This window comes from Mandrillus leucophaeus, unplaced genomic scaffold (genome assembly GCF_000951045.1).
Source record: "Mandrillus leucophaeus isolate KB7577 unplaced genomic scaffold, Mleu.le_1.0 Scaffold767, whole genome shotgun sequence".
Lineage (NCBI taxonomy): Eukaryota > Metazoa > Chordata > Mammalia > Primates > Cercopithecidae > Mandrillus > Mandrillus leucophaeus.
This window is the reverse complement of record NW_012108330.1, coordinates 64,903-73,017: the sequence shown is the minus strand read 5'-3', so window position 1 is coordinate 73,017 and position 8,115 is coordinate 64,903.

Below are 8,115 nucleotides of genomic sequence, written 5' to 3'. Positions count from 1 at the left end.
GTTCCATTGCTGGCGATGAGCTGCATTCCTTTGGAGGGGGTGATGCACTCCGATTTTTTGAATTTCCAGCTTTTCTGCACTGCTTTTTCTGCATCTTTGTGGGTTTTTTTTTAATCTGCCTTTGGTCTTTGATGATGGTGACATACTGATGGGGTTTTGGTGTGGGTGCCCTTTCTGTTTGTTAGTTTTCCTTCTAACAGTCAGGACCCTCAGCTGCCGGTCTATTGGAGTTTGCTTGAGGTCTGCTCCAGACCCTATTTGCCTGGGTGTCAGCAGCAGAGGTGGCAGAAGATAGAATATTGCTGAACAGCCAGTGTTGCTGTCTGATTCTTGCTCTGGAAGCTTCGTCTCAGAGGTGTAACCAGCCATGTGAAGTGTGAGATGTCAGTCTGCACCTAGTGGGAGATGTCTCCCTGCTAGGCTACTAAGGGGTCAAAGACCCACTTGAGAAGGCAGTCTGCCCGTTCTCTGATCTCAGCCTCCATGCTGGGAGAACCACTGCTCTCTTCAAAGCTGTCAGACAGGGACATTTACACCTGCAGAGGTTTCTGCTGCTTTTTGTTTAGCTATGCCCTGTCCCCAGAGGTGGAGTCTACAGAGGCAGGCCAGCCTCCTTGAGCTGCAGTGGGCTCCACCCAGTTCAACTTTCCTGAGGGCTTTGTTTACCTACTTAAGACTCCGCAATGGCAGGCGCCCCTCCCCCAGCCTCGCTGCTTTCTTGCAGTTAGATCTCGGATTGCTGTGCTAGCAATGAGGGAGGCTCCATGGGCGTGGGGCCCTCTGGGCCAGTCGTGGGATATAATCTCCTGGTGTACCGTTTGCTAAGACCCTTGGTAAAGTGCAGTATTAGGGTGGGAGTAACTGAGACAGGTGATGTGTCTCAGTTTCCCTAGGCTAGGAAAAGGAATTCCCTTCCCCCTTGGGTTTCCCAGGTGAGGTGATGCTTTGCCCTGCTTCAGCTCTCGCTGGTTGGGCTGCACCCACTGACTAGCACCAACTGTCTGACACACCCCAGTGAGATGAACCCGGTACCTCAGTTGAAAATGTAGAAATCACCCGTCTTCTGTGTTGCTCATGCTGGGAGCTGGAGGCTGGAGCTCTTCTTATTCAGCCATCTTGGGTGCCCCCTCGTTTCCTGACTTTTTAATGTTTGCCATTTTAACTGGCGTAAGATGGTATCTCATTGTGGTTTTGATTTGCATTTCTCTGATGGCCAGTGATGATGAGCTTTTTTTCATATGTTTATTGACTGCATAAATATCTTCTATTGAGAAGTGTCTGTTCATATCCTTTGCCCACTCTTGGATGGGGTTGTTTGCTTTTTTCTTGTAAATTTGTTTAAGTTCTTTGTAGATTCTGGATATTAGCCCATTGTCAGATGGATAGATTGGAAAACTTTTTTCCCATTTTGTAGGTTGCCTGTTCACTCTTATGATAGTTTCTTTTGCTGTGCAGAAGCTCTTTAGTTTAATCAGATCCCATTTGTCAATTTTGGCTTTTGTTGCCATTGCTTTTGTGTTTTAGTCATGAAGTCTTTGTTTATGCCTATGTCCTGAATGGTAATGCCTAGGTTTTCTTCTAGGGTTTTTTATGATTTTAGGTTTTAGGTTTAAGTCTCTAATACATCTTGAGTTAATTTTTGTATAAGGTGTAAGGAAGGAGTCCAGTTTCAGTTTTCTGCATATGGCTAGCCAGTTTTCCCAGCACCATTTATTAAATAGGGAATCCTTTCCCCATTTCCTGTTTTGTTCAGGTTTGTTGAAGATCAGATGGTTGTAGATGTGTGGTGTTATTTCTGAGGCTTCTATTCTGTTCCATTGGTCTGTATATCTGTGTCGGTACCAGTATCATGCTGTTTTAGTTAATGAAGACTTGTAGTATAGTTTGAAGTCAGGTAGCATGATGCTATTCTGCAAGTCTACAGAAGTTTGTTCTTTTTGCTTAGGATTCTCTTGGCTATGTGGGGTCCTTTTTCGTTCCATATGGAATTTAAAGTAGTTTTTTCTAGGTCTGTGAAGAAAGTCAATGGTAGCTTAATGGAAATAGCATTGAATCTATAAATTACTTTAGGCAGTATGGCCATTTTCACAATATTGATTCTTCCTATCCATGAGCATGGAATGTTTTTCCATTTGTTTGTGTCCTCTCTTATTTTCTTGAGCAGTGATTTGTAGTTGTTTTCCTTGAAGAGGTCATTCACATCCCTTGTAACTTGTTTCCTAGGTATTTAATTTTCTTCATAGCAATTGTGAATGGGAGTTCACTCATAATTTGGCTTTCTGCTTGTCCATTATTATGTATAGGAATGCTTGTAATTTTTGCACTTTGATTTTGCATCCTGAGATTTTGCTGAAGTTTATTAGCTTAAGGAGTTTTGGGGCTGAGTCGAGGGGTTTTCTAAATATACAATCATTTCATCTGCAGAGACAATTTGACTTCCTCTCTCCCTATGTGAATACCCTTTATTTCTTTCTCTTTACTGATTGCTCTGGTCAGAACTTCCAATAATATGTGAATAGGAGTGGTGAGAGGTGGCATCCTTGTCTTGTGCCAGTTTTCAAAGAGAATGCTTCCAGCTTTTGCCCATTTAGTATGATATTGGCTATGGGTTTGTCATCAATAGCTCTTATGATTTTGAGATATGTTCCATTAATACCTAGTTTACTGAGTGTTTTTAGCATGAAAGGGTGTTGAATTTTATCGAAGGCCTTTTCTGCATCTCTTGAGATAATCATGTTGTTTTTGTCATTGGTTTTGTTTATGTGATGAATTACATTTATTGATTTGTGTATGTTGAACCAGCATCCCAGGGATGAAGCCAACTTGATCATGGTGGATAAGATTTTTGACGTGCTGCTGGATTTGGTTTGGCAGTATTTTACTGAGGATTTTCACAATGATATTCATCAGGGATATTGGCCTGAAATTTGTGTGTGTGTGTGTGTGTGTTTCTACCAGGTTTCAGAATCAGGATGATTCTGGCCTCATAAAATGAGTTAGGGAGGAGTCCCTCTTTTTCTATTGTTTGGAATAGTTTCAGAAGGAATGGTACCAGCTCCTCTTTGTAGCTCTGGTAGAGTTCAGCTGTGAATCCTTCTGGTCCTGGGCTTTTTTTGGTTGGTAAGCTGTTAATTACTGCCTCAATTTCAGAACTTGCTATTGGTCTATTCAGGGATTCAACTTCTTCCTGGTTTAGTCTTAGCCATTTCTTCTAGATTTTCTATTTTATTTGCATAGAGGTTTTTATAGTATTCTCTGGTGGTAGTTTGTATTTCTGTGGGATCAGTGATGATATCCCCTTTATCATTTTTTATTGTGTCTATTCGATTATTCTCTCTTTTTCTCTGTATTATTCTGGCTACTGCTCTATCTATTTTGTTAATCTCTTAAAAAAAAAAAAAAAAAAAAACCCCCCCCTGGTTTCCCTGTTTTTTTTAAGGGTTTTTTTGTGTCTCTATCTCCTTCAGTTCTGCTCTGATCTTAGTTATTTCTTATCTTGTGCTAGCTTTTGAATTTGTTTGCTCTTGTTTCTCTAGTTCTTTTCATTGTGATATTAGGGTGTTGACTTTAGATCTTTCCCACTTTCTGATGTGGGCATTTAGTGCTATAAATTTCTCTCTGAACACTGCTTTAGCTGTGTCCCAGAGATTCTGGTACATTGTGTCTTTGTTCTCATTGGTTTCAGAGAACTTTGTTATTTCTGCCTTAATTTTGTTATTTACCCAGTAGTCATTCACGAGCAGGTTGTTCAGTTTCCATGAACTTGTGCAGTTTTGGGTGAGCTTCTTAATCCTGAGCTCTAATTAGATTTCAGTGTGGTCCGAGGGACAGTTTGCTATGATTTCCATTCTTTTGCATTTGTTGAGGAGTGTTTTAGTTCTAATTAGGTGGTCAATTTTAGAATAAGTGCTATGTGGTGCTAAGAAGAATGTATATTCTGTAGAATTGGGGTGGAGAGTTCTTTAGATGTCTCTTAGGTCTGCTTGGTCTAGAGCTGAGTTTAAGTTTTGGATATTCTTATTAATTTTCTGTCTTGTTTATCTGTTTAATATTGACAGTGGGATGTTACAGTCTCCCACTATTATTGTGTGGGAGTCTAAGAGTCTTTGTAGGTGTCTAAGAACTTGTTTTATGAATCTGGGAGCTTCTGTATTGGGTACATGTACATTTAGGATAATTAGTTCTTCTTGTTGCATTGACCCCTTTACCATTATGTAATGCCCTTCTTTGTCTTTTTTGATCTTTGTTGGTTTAAAGTATATTTTATCAAAGACTAGGATTGCAACCCCCGCTTTTTCTTGTTTTCATTTGCTTGGTAAATCTTTCTCCATCCCTTTATTTTGAGCCTATGTGTGTCTTTCCATGTAAGATGGGTCTCCTGAATACAGCACACTGATAGGTCTTGACCCCTCATTCAATTTTCCACTCTGTGTCTTTTAATTGGGGAATTTAGCCGATTTACATTTAAGGTGAATATTGTTATGTGTGAATTTGATCCTATCATCATGATGCCAGCTGGTTATTTTGCACATTAGTTGAGGCAGTTTCTTCAGAGTGTCGCTGGTCTTTATATTTTGGTGTGTTTTTGCAGTGCTCGTACCAGTTTCTCCTTTCCATATTTAGTGTATCCTTAGATCACTCTTGTAAGTCAGGCCTGGTAGTGACAAAATCCCTCAACATTTGCTTCTCTGTAAAGGATTTTACAGATTTCTCCTTCATTTATGAAGTTTAGTTTGGCTGGATATGAAATTCTGGATTGAAAATTCTTTTATTTCAGAATGTTGAATATTGGCCCCCACTCTGTTCTGTCTTGTAGGGTTTCTGCAGAGAGATTCACTTTTAGTCGAATGGGCTTCCCTTTGTAGGTAACCTGAGCTTTCTCTCCGACTGCCCTTAACATTTTTTCCTTCATTTTAACCTTGGAGAATCTGATGACTATGTGTCTTGGGGTTGCTCTTATCAAGGAGTATCTTAGTGGTGTTCTTTTTATTTTTTGAATTTGAATGTTGGCCTGTCTTGCTAGGTTGGGGATGTTCTGGATAATATCCTGAAGTGTGTTTTCAATTTGGTTCCATTCTCCCCGTCACTGTCAGGGACCCCAATCAATCCTATGTTTGGTCTTTTCAGATAGCCCCATATTTCTTGGAGGCTTTGTTTCTTTTCAAATCTTGTCTTCACACCTTATTTCAGTAAGTTGATGTTCAGTCTCTGATATCCTTTCCTCTGCTTGATTGATTCGGCTAATCAATCCATTTTTAATTCAGTGTTTTTATATGAATTACGCCTTAGCATCTATGAAGATGATCAAATGATTTTGTTCCTTACTTTTATTAATATGATTAATTATATTGTTAGATCCCCAATATTAATTCATATTTCCATTACCAGAATGATCTTACTTCATCATGATATATGAGTTTTTAATACATTGTTATATTTTATTTCTAATATTTGTTAATTTTTTTCATTGATACTTATCTTTGCCCAAAACTTAAATTCAGTCTGTTCTAGTCCACACCTTAAGCCCATTTTCTCCTCTCCTTTAGTAGTGCAATGAATGATATTAAGGTATTCCTTGTGCCCCACCTAAGGATTTATTATTTTCTCTTAGGCTGGTCTCCATCTCCTTGTGGGCCAGTCCCTGGGTCCCCATGATGACTCATGAGCTCCAATAAAGAATCACTGGTGATAGGTCTTATATTAATTCCAAACATTATTTTCATTAGATGGAGAGTTTGCCTGAGGTCAGAGATTCATGACTATCTTGTGGACATGTGATTTGCAGAGCCCAGCAGAGTAAACACAAAAAAATTATTAAGTAAATAAATTGTTACATACCCTTTACACAGAAAAATTATTTTCCCTAGCAGAATAACACATGAAAAATTGAGTAAGTAAAATTTATTCCATAGCCTTTACACACAAAAAAACCCTATCTTTTCCACAGTGTAAATAGGTCTATGCAGAGGTTTGTTTTTTTTTTTTTTTTTTTTTTTTGCTTTTTAAAACTTTGTTTCAATATACCTATGCTTACAGAAATACACTCATATTGGTTAATAGAATGCAATTTAAGTTTAACTTATCTTACACAATTTGGATCAAAAACCTGGTACATGGTTTAAGATTTTAAAAAAGGATTTGCAATCTGGTTTATTTTTATCTAGTACAAATGTATAAAAGATCCTCAATAAAATGCTGCTAAACAAGGCAGCAAGAACCTTGAGAAATTTACCTTTGGTTTGCTTCAGAAAAATAACATGTATTGCACTGCCTAAGTTTATAAAATTGGTGCAACGAAACATTGTCGTATGCCAGAGACATTGTTTCAATGCCAGTTTAGAAAGTTCAATAACTAGTGGGTATGGAAGGGACTGGGAGAGAACCTATGTACACATGTGACACTATAAAAGCTATCTGATTTAGTTAGTATTGCACGTAGATTGTAAATTTACACAAACCAAAATTCAGATAATTTCTAAAAGAAGAACTACCATTCAACCCGGAAATCTCATTACTTGGTATATACCCAGAGGCATATAAATCATTCTACCATACAGACACATGCACACATATGTTTATTGCCGCACTATTTACAATAGCAAAGACTTGGAACCAACCCAAATGTCCATCAGTGACAGACTGGATAAAGAAAATGTGGCCATATATACCATGGAATACCATGCAGCCATAACAAGGAATAAGTTCATGTCCTTTTCAGGCACATGGATGGAGCTGGAGGCCATTATCATCATCAAACTAACACAGGAACAGAAAACCAAACACCGCATGTCCATACTTATAAATGGGAGCTGAACAATGAGAACACATGGACACAGGGAGGGGAACAACACACACTGGGGCCTGTGGGTGGGGCAGTGGGAGAGAGAACACCAGGATAAATAGCTAATGCATGTTGGGCTTAATACCTAGGTGATGGGTTGATAGGTGCAGCAAACTACCATGGCACACATTTGCCTATGTAACAAACCTGCATGCCTGCACATATATCCTGAAACAAAATAAAATAAAATAAAATAAAATAAGAAAGAATGTAGGTTATCATTGCTTCCAAATAGGCAGTAAATCTAAAACTAAAACTAAAACTGTCAGCAGTTTAGGCTTTCAGAACTCAGTTGTCAGATTCCTGCATGGCAGGTTAGGGCAGAGGCACATGCTTCAACTAAGTGGTCATCTTGCCTACTCCTGAGGAAGTCAGAAATGGTCATTGTTGTGTCTGTCTGAATGAGGCCGTGTATGGGTCTGCAGACTCAGAGAAAAACTCTCCTGTCACCCTTGGGTCAGCACCAGCCTGAGGAGGTTCTACAGAGGGGCCTGAGCACAATTCCCCAAGATTTCCATGGAGAGACTCCTCCTCATCCCAGTCTGGCCTTCCAGTCATCCAGGGCACATCCCATGTGCAGGGAGGGGACAGGGGCCCCAATTCTAACTCTGTCCTGTGTGGAAACCACACTGTATGTGAAGGCTAAGACAATAGATGGAGGAGGTGAGACAGGAAATGGCTGTTGCAGCCACAGGAAGTAGTGTTGCTGCATACACAGGTAAATTTACAATAAATAGTCTTGCTTTCACATCTTGAGAAGGTTCTGGGAAATGGGCTGACATCAGTTGTAGACCACAGACTTCCTGGGGACAGGCTGAGATGCACAAGAACAAAAAAACCCATACACTGTATAATAAAGAGGTACAAGCTTCTGCAAATGGTGGGTAACACTGGTTTAAGAAAAATGCTACATTGCCAAAGCAAAGGAAGAACTGAAACTAGGAGGAGAGATTGTCCAAACCTAAGTGCAAAGCCCTTGGGGTGGAGGCGATCCTGACTCTTGAGGCCTTTTCTTGCTCTCCTGACCCTCCTGGGCACACTTTGCTCCCCCCGTGATATTGAGGAATAGGTCAGAAACCAGGGGCTTTCAAGGGAACAGTATGGTTTGTGGCGAGGTGAGATAGGGATTGGAACATGAGGAAATGGGGGCTGAGTGCCCATGTCTCTCAGCACAACCTACATCCTTGGTTATTTTGCACCAAGACAGGGACAAAGCCGACATACCGGCCCCTCAGTCTCTGCAAGTCAACACTGTGTGGAACCAAAGGGGTCAG